The sequence below is a fragment of the Falco punctatus genome, assembly GCF_963210335.1.
Source record: "Falco punctatus genome assembly, chromosome: 6".
NCBI classification, from domain to species: Eukaryota; Metazoa; Chordata; class Aves; order Falconiformes; family Falconidae; genus Falco; species Falco punctatus.
In genome coordinates, this window is record NC_137585.1 from 3048127 (window position 1) to 3064328 (window position 16202).

At 46.1% G+C, this 16202-nt stretch overlaps 1 protein-coding gene across 1 annotated transcript in view; it reads right to left on the reverse strand.

Annotated features, from left to right (window-relative positions):
* Positions 1–16202, reverse strand: part of LOC308065351 (uncharacterized protein) — a 46870-nt gene continuing 30668 nt past the window's right edge. The window contains exon 2 of the mRNA XM_080391218.1: positions 1–16202. This exon is cut by the window's right edge and continues 16261 nt beyond it. The gene's annotated coding sequence lies outside the window, so the exon portion shown is untranslated.

Below are 16202 nucleotides of genomic sequence, written 5' to 3' on the forward strand. Positions count from 1 at the left end.
GCCCGGCGGCAGCTCGGCTGAGGAGAGGGCGTGCAGGCGCGGCCGCGGGGGGTTCGCTGCTGGGGGCGGCTGCTCCCTGCCTGGCCAGAGCTCCAGAGGGTGACATGGCCCGTCCCCTGCCCCCTCCAGGGGGGACCGGGACCTCCAGGGCAGAGCTGAGGGGGCAGGGACGCGGGGCGGGTGAAGGGGCTGCCCGCCTAGGGGAGAACGGGGCGGCCATGGCTTCCCGGCCCTTCCCCAGCCCTGCATCACGCACATTTAGGCAAGACACTCAGTCTTACAGAAGTGGTTCATCGCAGGTGGGCTAGAAGCTGCCAAATCCTGCCGTTACTGGCTTTCAGCTGCAAGTCCTCTCTGAGATTCCCTAAGCAAGGCCCGGGTGGGTTGGGTAAGCTGCCAGGTAACCTTCAGGATTATTGTGCTGTGACTCGCTGCCCTGATAACCTTTATTGACAAGTTCACAAATCACCCTTGCTGATGAACAGGGGGCAAAGAAAGCAAGCCCTGGCCTGAAGGTTTTGGCTTTAGGAAGTTTCTGTCTCGTCGATATGAACAGCTCTGTTGTCCAGAGATGCAAAAAATACATGCAAGTTGCCTTTCCGGAAACAAACCTACCAGTACACAAGTTTTCTGCTGTTTTTTTTTCTTCTTTAGCGTATGCAAAGCAATGATAGTTTTGCTGGTTGAGCTAAGTGAGTTAATGGCTGTGTATCTGTAATTATGGCCTCATTTACACTGGGGTAACTACAGACTCGGGTAATGTTGGATGAGGGATTACAGTTTACTCCTAAACACACACGGAATAATATTGCTGACTTTATTTAAGATGCTGTGCTTTGGCACTGCAATAATAAAGCAGAAGCTTGGCTTCACATCTTTATGATTTCATTCTTATACCTAAGCACTTGGAAAACAAATAGTCTCCTTTTGGTCTGAGCAGCTAATTAGGAGCTGAGGCTTTGTGACTTGCTTCCAGCAGGATGAAATACAAGTTGGATATTCCGGCAATTTGTGCACCTTGAGCACACCCCCACAGCAGGAGGTACTTGCCCTCTCTCCAGTACAAGCCTGCAGTCCTCTCAGAAACTTTCTCCCAGCATTTCTCCAGCTTTTCCACCCTCGTTTTCTTCACAAACATGTGGCTGCAAATCCAAGTGAAAGCCAAGCTGTTTCTTTCACAGTCAGCTCCCAAAGAAGTACTTACATGCCCTGTTTCTTTGTTTCCCAGGGCTTTCAGCTTGGGACAGTGGCTCCTCTTGCATGGAACAATTTAATCCCTTTACTTTCCCATTTCATGACCATCAGATTTCGTGAGCTCTCTCTCCAGCCCCACGATTGTCTTCCTCCATAGCTGGCTTGTGGAGAGCTACCTGAGCAGCACGCTACATATACCAGCAGCACTGCCATGTGGCACTCCTGTGGTACTTTCATCTCCGAGGGTTCTCAAAGACTTGGCAGCCTGTGTTTCCCTGCCTGTGCACAGCCTGCTTCTTTAAAAGCTGTTCCTCCCTGCTCTCTCTTATTTCTTAATAAATGAGACACGCAGCCTTGAAACAGAGCAGGAACAGGGGTGCAAGGTTGGATTAGCGTTCTGGGAAAAGAGGGCACACTGTGGGAAATGGTGGGTCTTTTTCCCCTCTCTGCTGCGTCACCGAGTGGAATGGAAAAATCCTGTCCCTGCAGATCTCCCAAAGGACTTTTAAAACAGCCACATGCTTTTCCCCCAATCTGCTGGCTCCTGAGATCTGTCTGTAATGGTGTGGGACAGCTGCTGTGGGCAGGAGCAAAGATGGTCTTGTGGTGAAGTCACTTGGCAAAGGCAGCGGGTTCAGCTTCAGCTCCCAGCCCTGTTGCTGACTCTTTGTGATCTTATCTGTGCAGGTCCAAGCTGTGCCTTCTCCCTCTACCCGGAGTTCACAGTTGTGAGTGTGCATGCTTGGCATGCAAACAGTGCCAAAATTAATTCTACTGGGAGAAAAACAGAAGGTGCAAAGCTGCATTTCCATTAACAATATAATGTATTAGAATGTAATGTATTAGAAAATTGAGAAGCCAGCCGCTATGCTGAAAACACCTTTGCATTTCATCTCTAATCACTAACTCATCCTCCGTCCCAAAGGATCGAGTTCCCCACCAGGGAGTCTTTTCTGAGAGATAGCACTTGTTTCATGGGGTAAGAAAATAACTAAATCCCTGCCAGAGAAGTGTATTCTCTGACACTCAAGCCTGTGCATTGCAGTTTGTGGTTTAGCACTCCTCTGGAGGTGATTTTGTGCATTTGCTTCATTTCATAACAGCCATGTCTCTAACTTTAAAACACCATCCTTTAGCAAAAGCCCGAGACACCAATAGCAAGTGTCTAAACCTTGCATAAAGCAATGCAGGACAAAGACAGAAATACTGCAGTCAAAGCACTTGACTGAAATCAGTGATTGTTGGGTTTTTTCCTACTGACAGGAACTGCTGCACACAGTGAGAAATGCTGCGGTGACAAACTGGACTCCTGTGAAGACCTCTTACACCATCTACTCCTTCTGGGCCACCCTATGGCAGACTCCGAACACAACCAGGCTGCTACTGCAAACCACCTTTGAAACAAAAGATTTTGCAAGAACAAATGAGACCCTTCTTCCCTTGTTTTTGCCAACCAGATCATGAAGCTCATTTCATTCACCTCCTGACTGCTATTGTTGACCTAAGACAAGCAGCAGGAATATGAAACAGGCACTAATGAGAGTGGGGCCACTCTCAGTAGGATAACACAGGCTTAAACTAGAATATTGCTGGTCGTAAAACCACGTCCTTGTGGGCTCAGACACCAAGACCTGAAAGGTAAGACCCCAAGTGTTTTTCTTCTTTTTAATCAGAACTGATGATTATTGAAGTTTGAGGTTGGCAGTATTGAATTAAATTGACAATTCTCATATGAAAATGCCTTTGAAGTTTACATCATCTGTTTTCTTTGTGAGTAGCAGTAACCAAAATGGAAAGAACCAGTCAAGAAAATTAATCTTTGTCCAGAACCCTGTGGAGGGTTGACCTTGACTGGCTGCCAGACACCCACCCAGCTGCCCTCTTGCTCCTCTTCCTCAAAAAGACTGAGGGAGAAAATGACATGGAAAAGCCCATGAGTTGAGATGAGTACAATTATTAAGAGAAGCAAAAGCTGCATACAGAAACAATGCAAAAAGAGGAATTCATTCACTACATCCCATCAGCAGGCAGATGTCCAGCTACTTTTGGGGAAGCAGGGCCTCAGTATACATAGCGGTTGCTTGGAAAGACATATGACATCACTACAAATGTCCTGCCATCCTCCTCCTTCCCCTCAGCTGTTATTTCTGAACATGACATCATATGGTATGGGTTAACCCTTTGGTTGGTTGGGTCAGCTGTCCCAGTTATTTTCCCTCCCAAACTCTTGCCCATCTCCAGCCTACAGACCTTTAAAGTTGGTGGCGGGGCGCTGGAGAGAGAACCTAGATGCTGTGCAAGCATTGCTCAGCAATAGCCAAAACACTGATATGTTACCAATGCAATAGCCACAGAGCCACTGAGGCAAGGCACAGCTCCATATGGGCTGCTGTGAAGAAGGTTAACTCCAGCCCATCCAGACCCAGTACAAAGTCATCTTGAATATTGTCCTACACACTGCTGAATTTCTGAGAGCATTCTCATCCAAATTAGTCTGAAATCAGTATGACAGTCTGAAAACTGTATGACAGACTCTTTGGTTGAAGCTGCAAGTAACATCCACCTTGAATTTAAAGTAACCCAAGGTACTGACCTTCAGTTTAGACCTGTGAGAATTTGTTGGTGACTTTTCAGTCATGCTCCAAAATACACACAGACTGGATTTGTTCAACAGTATACGCAAAGTCACATCTTTTCAGAGTGACCAGACTAAAAGACTCTGTGCTTCAAGTGAATGAAAGAAAAATTAACTTGATTCACAGATCTGTCTGTCTATTTCTGAGGTGATCGTGCATGACACTTTCAGAAGATACAGGTTAAATGTGCTGTCATCTCAAAAAATACTTGTGTCTGTCAAACTTGTTCTGAGTACTTGCGGTTGCCCTGTTTGCATCAGCTGTCAGGCTGGGCCAACATGTTACTGGGCTCTGTTTTGAATTCTCACTGACCTTTTGCAAAGAAAGCAAACTGCAAAACAGGGGAGAAGCTGACAAGATCACTCATATCACAAGAAGGTTCCTGAACAGAGGTCCTTTACTTCTAATTTCCACCTGTAATCAGCAAGAAGGGTCATTTGGCTCCTGCTCCCGTTCCATACAAGTGAATGAATACTGCTGTGTGTGCCACTGACCTTATTCTGAGGGGAACTGGTATCAGACATCCATCTGCATGGGTACATCCATGGTAAAAAACATAGTAAATACAGAACGGGAGCAGTGCAGAAATTATTAGTACACAGCATAGTTTATCTGGGCTCAGAACAAGTGTGTCTAATTGCAGTATGTAGCTGTGTTAATAAATTGTCCAGATAAATGTAATTCATTCTGCGTTAAGAACTGAAGTCCCCAGTATGTTTATCTTACAGTTGTTTAAAGGAAGCCTGGCATGCAAAAGAAGGAGTTAACATGGTTAGGGGAATTATGAATAGTTCAATCGTTATTACAACCAACAGGCCACCCATAAATGTGTATCAAATGTTGAGCTCAGCAGGAGTTAGTTGCAAAACTAGGACACTTAATGAGTCATAAAGTGCCAGGAATAATGAGAGACGGCATTAAACAAACCATTTCTGCCTCTCCTGGGCTTGTCCAGAGATGGTGACAAGAAGCCCTCTGCTGTTTCAGCTTTTCCTGCCAAAATAAAATTTTTGACTCACGCTGAATTATAGCTGCGGCTGAGCTGCCCAAGCCAGGGAGCTGATGCCGCCTGGAAGGGTCTGGTAGGAGAGAGAGAAGCTGGCAGCAGGCATCTCTTCTCCACTCCTTTGCAGGTCATTGATTGTAGTGTAAGCTCTCCCTCTGCTTCCAGCTCCTCACAGGAGAGGCTATTAATAGTCACATAATGTTGAAGAGCGGGAGAGGAAGAGGGCTTAGAATAACGTATGGTGGCAATTAGAAAGCTGAATGTCTGAGGGCAACCCTGTTATTGGCTAACTGTTGGAACTGCTTCACCAGCCAAGGGCTAACACTATTCGTAGGCTTCCCCTCATGATGGCTGTCAGGAACTGGAGTACCCCAGCAAGCTGTCATTGCCCCAGCCAGCCTCCACGGGACCCTCCATTACCCACTGGCGAGCAGCACTGATGCTCAGTCCCTTGGCCTTAGCTCTTGCCTGAGCTGGGTCAAGTGTGCGTTGTGGCTAGCCTTGAAGAGCAGTGGCTCAAGTGCCTGGTTTGTCCTCAGACCTTTCTTGTCACTTTGGCCTTGCCTGGACATCATTGGACTGTGGCTGATCATGGTTATTGCCACCGGACCTGCCCTGATCAAGTTGTTTGGCTCCCAGCTTGCCTTCTCCATGGAGCAGCCCAGTCTTGCTGTCCCTGGACTGCACCGTCACTCATGGAGCAGTGCTCAGCCTCATGACCGTAGGGAGTGTGTGTGGCACCAAGGGTGGACTCAAACTGACACCAGTAAGAACTGAAAAAGCAGTTGCTAACAAGAGTCAGTGAGAGGAAATAAGTGTTGCAGGAAATGTTTCACCCAGGGTAAGGGAAGACGTCTTTTCTGGCCTACTGCTCCTGACACAGATCACCACCAGCAGCTGACGTTTGCTTTCTCCCTATTTCTCCCTGGGTGTTTTGTTCTGCCCATGAAAGAAAGGACAGATCTGCCTCGTTCAGCTGGAGTATTGGAGAAATAGCGGAGCCCACTGTGAACTCTGCCTGCATGTCTCTGATACCACGGAGGGAGTTTTGGATGGTGAGTTCTCCTACCCTAAAACACGTCTGAGAGGCTGTGAGCCATCCCCTGGAGATCCTGTCTTTCCCTGTGGGCTGTGGAACGAGTCTAGTTTAGCCCAGATACTTCCCAGCCCGTGGACTGTCCAATGTGTGACAAAGTGCTGTCGCTTATGTAGCTGGAGGCCAAATGTTACACAGCCTTTATTGTACCTGGAGGATGCTCCTGTAAGTTCTGCCCAGGCCCACAGGTGAAACCCTGGACTTGCTGACAGCAAAGGAAAACCCCCCAAAAAATGGCTCTGGCCCACAAAAGCATCAGATTCCCTGTCACACCTTACTTGAAGTTACCTCATGGGTTTAGCTGAATTTCCCTTCACAAACAAAATCAGAGTGTGCGGTAAAGGCTACTGTGCAAAGATCCAACCAAAAAAGGCCAGTGAGACTTTAACCTCCAACATATGTGGCTATTTCTGCTCCTCAAGACAGAAATACAGTGCCTCAAGGGTTGGTTTCCTGTCAGGGATTTCCATGTCCTGGTGGGGACCACTCATAAACATGATCTTGCAGAAAGCCTCACTTTGTGGGATTATCTGTTCCAAAACTTCTTCACAGCCTGAAATAATTTTTTAACTGGAAAAGGAGCAGGACTTTATAGACAATAACTCTTTAAGCCACAGATTTCTCCTTTGTACAGGAAGACACTGAAGCCCTGTGTGGGCTAAAAAACCTAGCCTGAAATCTGTGATAGATCAGCCTTGAAGGAGAGGCAGCTCCATTTTACAGCTACGTAGAAAAAGATACTGACTTTATTTTGCTTTATATATTTTGTTAGAAGTTTGGAGCTTAAATTTTAAAAGCAAGTCTTTGGGAACACACTGTGAAGCAGACCATCAGTATGAATAAAATATGTTAGTGGGGACATGTTGAATTTAGTGTGACTGCTTGGCAATCTCTGTATCGCAACGGGGAAGTACTTAGTTGTGGCAATGCAGAGTGGGGTTTTTTTTGCTCAAGTAAAAGACAGAATACAAATGAGGCTGTTGCTGCAGAATGCCAGCTAGTGGAAAAGATACAGTGTCCAGCCTTGGTATTTCAATGTTTAAAAAAAAAATGATGGCAATACTAAAACCTTTAACGTCTGACCTATACAGATATAATGGCAGAGCAGTGCTTTCCTTGGACTCTTGTATCATTGTATAAATCAGGAACATTATCTGAATTAGAAATACCCCTTAGCATTGTAGAACCCTGTATCCATCAGGTTTCATCTGCCTTGTTGGGGAGACTGCATAAGGCAGCTGCCAGGGTTGAAAATTGCCTCCTAAATGAATGTCTCCATACTCCTCTAGATGAACTCTTAGCAGAGAGGTTTGCTCCTTGGATAAACAACTTCTGTTTAGAGTGGCGTCCCACTAGTCAGCTGGTGTAATTGTGATTTGTAACCCCTGAAGGAAGGATTTCTGCCTCTGGTGTGATCCTTGCACGACCTTTTAGACACTGGTTTCCTTGCTCTCCTACTGCCCCTCACTCCATCCTGTTGCACATATCTGCTTCCCCGCTACTTACCTGCAGATGTTTTCTGCCCTACCCAGCCCTCTCCACCCACACTCCACCACTGCTGAAGGGCTCTTTATTCCTTAAACCTACTTTGACTTCCCTTGACTTCCTCTGCCTCCTACACTTGCTGCTCAGTCTTCTCCTTGCTCTCTCCTGGCCATATCTCACTCTCTTCAAAGCACCTTCACAAGAAGTTCCAGTCGTGGTGGAAGCCACTTGCAAAATGCTTAGCAGATGGCAACTGCCAGCCTTGTGGTGCTCTGTGCCCTGTTTCCTCTCATCCTCTCTGTGTCAAGCAACCTGTACGCAGCACATTGGGAGCAGGGGCGTTCGTGTTCTTCTGACTTTGCTTTCACTTACTTTAGAGCCCTACTTGGCCTGAAGCCAAGCAAAGTGCAAGCAGCCATCATACTTCTTGCTGGTTCTCCTCACCACACGAGGGCTGATCAAACTCGGTTTCTGCAACAAGCCTTTTAATTTTATAGACCAGTGCCATGGCAAAGGCTATGGAGAAGGACCCATCCACCTCTGTACAAATGCCTTGCATGGTTTGTCCTTCCTTATTTTGTGTGTCGTGGTACCCTCAGGAGTGAGTTTGTCTTTGCTCGGGCACAGGCATGGTATCACCACCTTCTGTTGTTGTGTTGGGTCTTGCTGCAAGCTGCTCCAGGGAGGCAGCTCCCTCTTGTTCATGACATGGTCCACCAGTCACTACTGTGACCAGAGCTGCCCATGGCATATGGTCACAGACCGAACAAGTCCAAGGGGAATTGCAAAGCGTAGTGCTGTTACGTCTGTATCAGGCTTTCACAGCTGGCTGGGATGCCTTTTCTGCTGGACCCATTAATAGGGAGGTTGCATTTCTCCATAATTTCCCTGGGGACTGAACACATCCCATCAGCTGAAGGAATAAGGGCAGTGAGTCACCTCTCAGCCTGCCTAATTTATTCCAAGGTAGTCCTTCCCAGTAGGGACTGAAAATGCCTGGGATATACCCATGGGAGAAGCTAATATGCCAAAATCTGTTTGTCTCAAATCCAAATGAAAATTTGAAATATGATAAATCACCCACTCTGCACAACAGTCACCAAAGTCAAAAGTGCTTTTTCTTTACAGTTGTACAACTCCTCCCCAGCACAGAGCAAGATCTCATTTCCCATCCCTTTGTTTTGCCCTGTGGGACTACCTCATTTCCTTGGTCCATCCTTGTTTTACTTCACCATAGCTTGGACAAAGCAGGAAAACTGAGCCCCTACTCTTAAAAATCTACTGTGTGTTTCTTAAGATCAGTGGAATTATGAAGCTTTGGTTTCCTTGTTCTTAGACATACATTTTGCAGATGGGTCACAGGGGCAAGATCTGTTCCTGACAGCAACGCTGCCCTCTTGTCAGGCAATGATGGAAAAGGTCTTTCTGGCCTGCAGAGCAGTCTCAGAGCAGAGTTACCTCTGGCGGTACCCTCCCACCTCTGATAGCAGTCAAGCAAATCACTTCAGTTGACAGCTTATGGGCTTTTATCATATTTTCTCACAGCACAACCTCTTCCAAATACCAGCATCTCTATCTGTCTTGTCTGAGTGGATGTGTATTGCACCTGGCACCAGCTCTAGCAAACAATGGGTGAACCTGTCCAGTGGCTACATCTAGATTTGTGAAAAGATTTGGGACAAGTTCTTCTGACTTGCTGATCGTGCAGCGTACCGCTCATACATACTTCTTGATGCTTTGTGCGTGATGCACAGGTGTGCAACTGCAAGATGCGATACTGTGGTGAGAGGTGTCTTCCCTGGGACCTTTTGGAGGGAGGAGCTGTCACTCAGTGCCTTATCTTGACCTTGTTCAGAAGCAAAGTGCAAAAGTATTTCTTAGGCCTAGAGTCTAGACAGCTACAGCTTTGACCAGTATTGAGTTTAAGCAGTTTCCCACAGAGGGTATTGGCCTTTGCCTATGGCCCTAAGGAGACCTTGGCGCACAGCATGCAGCCCAGCTTCCTGCAGGGAGATGTTCCTAGCAGTTTAGAGCTGATAATGTTGTTTGCATTGGCTTGTCCTTGCCTGATACCTTGTTCATGGAGGAAAGGAACAGTCAGGGATTGGGTGAGATCTCCCTTGGACAGAATATTAGTTGATCAGAGCATAGATATGCTGAGGTGACTTCTAGCAAAGGCTTGCTTTCTTGCTTAAGAGTTGCTTGTTGTTTGTGCTCTGTGGCAGTGAGAGACCAGGATGTGACATGGAAAAGGTGATCATTAGTCCAGGCACAGGAGAAGTGACTCACCAGCTCCACAGCTGGAATTGCCTTTATGATACTGCTTGTCACTCTCCTGCTTTTATGGCCTGACCCTGTCTCAGGAATTGAGGTCTTTCGATCTACTCCAGCACTTCTGTAGAAATCATCAGTCTTTCCTAGCAGTAAGAGGTAGCACTGAAAGCATAGTGGGTTAATGATGATGGTGATAAATATACCAAGAAAAACAGTCTGACAAAATTTCCCTCAGCAACCACTTTCACAGATTTTCTGTTTTGATGTAACATTTCTGTTTGGTTTAGCAGAAACAGAAGCACCCTCCCTCCATTCTATTAAAAAAAAAATCTGTTTGTTTATTCTTCACCTCCTTTCCTCTTCCTTATACCAGTTGCTAAGGAAAACAGAGGAGAAAACAAGAGGGGAAAGTGAGGGGGATAAAGGAGAAGATGACAATTCAGGTTGTGTGTTTTTGAATTTTTTTTTTCAACCAAACCCAGAAATACCATCATGATAAAAATATGAGAAAAATCCTTTCAGCAAAATCTGTCAGTTCTCCATGCTTCCTCAAATCAATTTCTGCTGCATTGTGTGTCGTGAGTGTAGCAAAGGCAGACTAGCATAAGGAACCCAGAAAATGTTGGCTTCTGACAACATCCCTGGTTCAGTTTTAGAACTGCAGAAAAGCAATGGTAAACAGCAAATCCTATTTATTTTCTTGAAAATTATCCATAACTGGTGCTTTACTTGACAAAGTAACTTCAGGTTGCTCCTTTCTGCACTTTTGACCAAAGCCTCCTGAGACTCTACGTACACTGGTCTGGTAGGTGTGCTGCAGTCTGGCCACGTTTGCTGGAGCGTGCTTGAGTCCAGCTCCGAGAGGATTATTATTGATGTGAAACTTCAGCTGCCTTTCCTGAGATTAAATCAGTGAAGCTCTGCAGAAAGCAGGAGGTGAATAGCAGTGATGCAGCAAAACTGTTTCCTAGAAAAGGAGATCTTTTCTACAGAGCTTCACACTGCCCTGCAGAGACCATAAGAGAGTCAAAACAAGCTCTGTACTCCTATAGGTGTTATCAAACATCTTGTAGGAAAACTGTTCTTCTTTATTAAACTCTAGAATACTTTTCCATTGGGTAGTCAACAATTATGCACAGCTGGATGGGGAAGGAGGTTTGAGTAATGCAGTCCCAAACTAATAAAATAGTAGAGGGGTTCAAAAAGGAAAGGATCTTTGATGTAATTCAAAACTTAATACATATTTTCAAGATGTGTCTCGGCTGCGGCAGTAAAAGTAATAAAAATCAATACTAATTCCGACCAGTAAGCTGGATTTCAGCCCAAAATAAAATTCCTAGAGGGAAAAAAAAAAGGTTTATAATAGTAGCACTGACCAGACTGGAGCTGTCAAAATACCTTGCCAGCTGATGAAGGGATCAAAATTAATTCTTAGGGCTGCTTTGAGAGGCTCATGCACAATATGCCATGCTATGAAAGGGTGAGTAGGAGCTCTGTGCCATTTCTTTGAGGCAGAAGAGCTGTTGATGGGGCAGGGCTGTGCAGCCCTGCTGCCTGCTGGAGAATGCCAAGAGGCTTTGTACACGATGAGGGATTTACCATTAACCTGTGTGATGGGCTTTGCCCGTGATGTGCAGCCCAGCCCATGTGCCCCATTGCCGTTATCAGTGGGACAGTCAGGTTCAGTGATGTCTGTCATTCTTACTCATTAAGCCAATGTGACTGGTGAGCATTTACAGTGATGACTATACATCTCCTTTGTGGGGAGTGCTCGTTTATCCTTTACCACCACCAGCTGCAGCCTAGTGGGTTGTGTCTAACAGCAAGCAGTGGAAGACCTGATTTTGTTCTTTGCATTCTTGCTGACCTTGGGAAATCTCTCCCCCTGCCTACTTCAATTTCCTTGCTTGTACAGTGATAATAATATTTTTTAACCATTTTTGTCGATGGCTTGGGGAATTATAAGCTGACCACATCCCATATGCTGATTTCTTACTGGAGATCGCATGTTTGGTTTTCCAAGGAACCCAGGAGTATGGCTGGAGCATCACGGTTGCTACATAACCATCTTGAGGTTTGAGCCTACTGTCACAAGGGAGGTGTAGCCCAGTGTCTAAGAGCTGAATCAAAAATCTATCCATGGGAAGCTCGGTAAAGAATCCCCTCTGGTCATCGCAAAAGAACGATTAGAGCAGATCCTCCCAGGCTAAAACTCTGGGTAGAAAGAGAATTTGACATCTGAGTTATCTACATCTTTAATGCACGAGATCAGGAGACAGTCCAGCTTTTTCTGAGTTCCTAATTCAGAAGTTTTGCCCAGGGACATTTCAGATTACTCATGTTGCCTAATATTTGAAAATACATATAGAGGCGTTTATAGCACCAGTCACTTTCATCCAAGATCAATGCAGTGGGACTGCAGTGCTGCCAGAACAAAGTCTCTCAGTACCATCTATATTGTGCCATTGGCAGAGAAGACTAAAAGCCATTTGGCAAGTGGAGGATATAGGTTTAAAAGGGGACAGAGCAAATGGGTTTAGTTGCCTCATGTTGGGCAGGAGATACCAAAAGAAATGACAGGTCACATCACAGGGGGTTTACCATGATGATGACAGGTTCTCATTGCTACTGTTTCTGGTGATGGGACTGCAGCTCACAGGCTGGAGATGAACATGGAGGAGCAGTAGTGGCTGTATCACACTGTGGACATCTGCCCACCGTGTCCTCAGGGCCCTGCTTTGGGCTTTTGCAGTGCTTTTGCAGCCCACAGTTTTAGTGACGAAATCTTGTGCATTCTTTGGGAGCAACTCCACTAATCTCCTGGGAAAGCACCCCTCAGTCATGTTAAGCTCCTCTTCTCTGGTGATAATTGCCTTTCCCTTTCTGAGTCTCCAGGGCTGGCTGCTTGGCAGCTCCACAGCCTCGGAGCCATCTGGTGCATGTAGAGAGATAACTTGTCAAGGAGAGAGGACAAAACCAGATGTTTAAGATACCCATAAAAAGCCTGCTGATGCCTGATGGTGAGCCTTCATGAAATGCTGACTTGTGTACATTTCTGCTTACAAAAAGCAGAGCCTTTCAATTGCCTGGTATTTTTGGAATCCTGATCATTTGCATGGGAATACAATCTTGGTTGCTTGGGAAAATTGTATGTCCTAAGTCACTGCTTGCAGACTCCTAACCTTCTCCAGCACAACAGGCTCTGGTACCTGGCACTTGGACACAGCAATATTTTAGAGTGTCTTTTATTTTTGCTTTTACCATTGGATTGCTGAATTCCAGTTCATATCCATATTATCTGCAAAAATGAAAACAGTGTTTACTATTGTTCTTCCTTATTATTGACTGCTTTGGTAAGATCATGTTTGCCTATTTTGCATGGACTTTTGTTCATATGGACGGAAAATTACAGTTATTTATAACTCCATACATATTTGTATCTAAACAATTGTATTTATCATGATGAAAATTAGTAGTAACTAAGGATAAACAAAATCTTATTTCATCAAACTAAACCAAAAAGTTTCACTAATTCAGTTTTTTTTGTTTCTTCTGACTTACAATATTTAAAAACAAAGTTTTGTTATTCTAATCACCAAGCCAAAAACCTGACAATGCCAGTGTTGGAAACCAGGCATATGTGCTTTATCAGGAACAGCAAACAATTTGCCAGCACCTCACAACCTGAAATACATTTGCATAAACTCTTGGATGAACACTCGTCAGTGAGAAATACATCTGGGAAATTAGTTCTGAGTCCTCATACAGCATCAAAAAGCCCATGCTGGTTTGGAAATACATTTGTTAGAGAAAAGGTGGCTAGTTTTGCTGCAAGGTAAAATTTTTTGTTTCCCAATGACTGTTGGAAAGCCTCACTGTAAACAGAGCAGGACTGAGCCTCAGGCTAGTGCAAGTTACCATGCACACAGTGTTTCTTCTTTGTTTCACTGTCAGTGTTCCTGAATTCACCTTACTGTGACTTCCCAACGGCATCCCTAACATCCTATATTTTACCCTGTATTTTATTTATAGTAAAAAAAGGGGGTAAGATGAAAATGGTTCAGATCCATGGTTGCTCTGGTTGGATTTCTATGTCACCTCAAAGCAGAGGATGTGCTGGTTGTCACACTGTGCTGGCAGTGGCTGCTGAAGAAGACAGAAAATAAAACATGCTGTTTACTAGATGGTCTTTGCAGAAAAAGGTCACTGTCCTATTACTCTTCTGCCCTGCATGCTGCAGCTCTGAGATGGCTGTGAAAAGGTGAGCATCCAGTTCAGTACCCTGCTTGCTTCCTCCAGGTAACAAGCTGCAGCAAGCCTCGCCTGCCCGTGCCCCAGCCGCTGCCTGGTGCCCGGCTGTTTGTCCTGGGGGACGAGGCAGAGGGTTATGACTTCAAGCAGAAAATCAGCTGCAAGGTGCCCAGTGCTGTCTTCTAAATACAAGCCCATTTCCAAGAGCTCTAGGGGGCAAAGAGGGGGGATCCATTGCCTAGGACTCTCTTTATTATTCATCCTGCTATGACAAGGCTTTTCAGACATAGGGTGGCACGCCTTCTTTGCCTGAGAAAGGGACAGTCCCTGATGCTGAAAACAGGGGAGTACAGGCTTGCACAGCTTGTCCTGTAGCACCAGGAAACATCAGTGGCTCCGAGGCAGGGCTCTGGTCGCTGCACAAACCTGTGGCACGGTGCACACGGGGCAGAGCTGAAGCAGGAGACACGGCGTGTTGGGGAAGCTGCCCCTAACCAGGGTCCACGTGGCATCGGGATGCTCTCCCAAGCCATGCAAAGCAACAGCTGGCTGCCTTCCTTTTCACCTCGGCAAAAATTCTCAGGTACTTTCTTCTTCTCAGGCAGGTCTTGAGGTCCAGCCAAAAGGCTGAAAAGCAGGTATAGGGGGAGGGGGGAGGAAAAGGACATCAAACTCCTCCAGCGGGCTATACACGCCCCCCGCCGCCCTTGCTGACTGATGCTTCCCCTGGCAGGGCGGGGAGCCCTGCCCTCTGGTGGCAGAACACGGGAGAAAGAAGTTTAGAAGTTCCAAATCTCCAGTCCAAGGGCACCAAGGCAGGATATGTGTACCCTGAGCCCTGCCAAAACATTTGGCCGCCAGTTAATCTTGTACTGCCCTTGAAATTCAAGCGTCTCCCCTGTGAGGTGAGTTCCCCCACTGTGGTCAGGGTTTCCTTGCTGCAGCCAGAGGCTCGCCTGTCCTGGGTGCGCTGTCATCAAGCCAGGACAGTGGATTTTGGAGAAGTCCTCCAGTGACTCACTGAGAGCATGCCCTGCTGCCCAGTGCAGCTGTGCAGCTCCTAAGTATGCAGCCATTTGAGTGCTTCGATACCAGCTCGTTGCATGGCACAGTTAGGAAGCTTTTAATAGTTCATGCTGAAAGATGAAGTTGATAGGGATTCAGATACGGGCGAAAAGCAAGCAGCAGAGTTTTGCTGCTTGCAGAAAGAGCCCAGAACAAATGGATTTTGGTAACACCTGTGATTAGGTGAGTGAGCTGTTTATCAGATGGTGAAGCTTTCATTTCCTATGCATGGTGTCTTTATGCTTCCGGAACAATCTTCTTCTGCACAGTGGCCATGTTGCTCTTGGCATTGGTGGTACCTGTCCCACATGGGACTGTGGCTTCATACCTTCCTGGGACCTTTCCCTTCATCCTCACTTTCTTCTTTGTGTATGAACTGCAGGTCCCCGGAGAATGAGTTTTAATGGTTGTTTTTCACCTAAAGTAATGTGGCAAAACCATTATATGTGAGCTACCTCAGCACAGCATCTGAATGGTGCTTGAGCAACTGACCATCCCCTTCCATCATGCTACAGATGCAGCATGGCACATCACAGGCAGGAGCCACTGCTGTTGCATCCACTCCTGCTGAGGTGATCTTGCCACCCAAGTCTGGGGATCTTCAGTTTGCAGACTGTTTGAATCCTGGATGAAACAATATAGCTCCTAGGCACACAAAGCCTCCAAAAAAATCTGATCAATCCTGGTTCCTGTTAATTTTGCCACTAGAGGAGATCAGCAGCAACCTTTCTGCTGCAAAACCTTAACTGCTAAATGCTCCCCTCCCGCATCTTTCTTTGCACAGACAGTTGGGTGCAGACCACACAGGACCATGTCAGGAACCAGTGCATGTAGTAAAGAAGGGATAGAGGAACGTGATTTCTGAGCATCAGGTCCCTGGATCTGTTTCCTCATCAGTACAGTGGTACGTTATCACTAGCTGCAGTTGAATACACTAGATCTGCTGACTTTGAAAGGACTTTCCAAGTAAAAACTCCACCCAATTTCCCCCTTTCTGCCTCATCCTCAGCATTTCAGCAGTATGGAGCAAAAGAGCAAGGACAGCTTTCATCACAAAGGACCTCTGTATCTTGGTTTTGATTTTCTACTCCAGCAAGCCCACGGCTTGGTTCTTGGCATAACCCTTGCTGATGCTGGAGGGACGTGGAACATGTCCATAAATATCTTTAAAGGTCTGCATATCACTGTGGTTGCA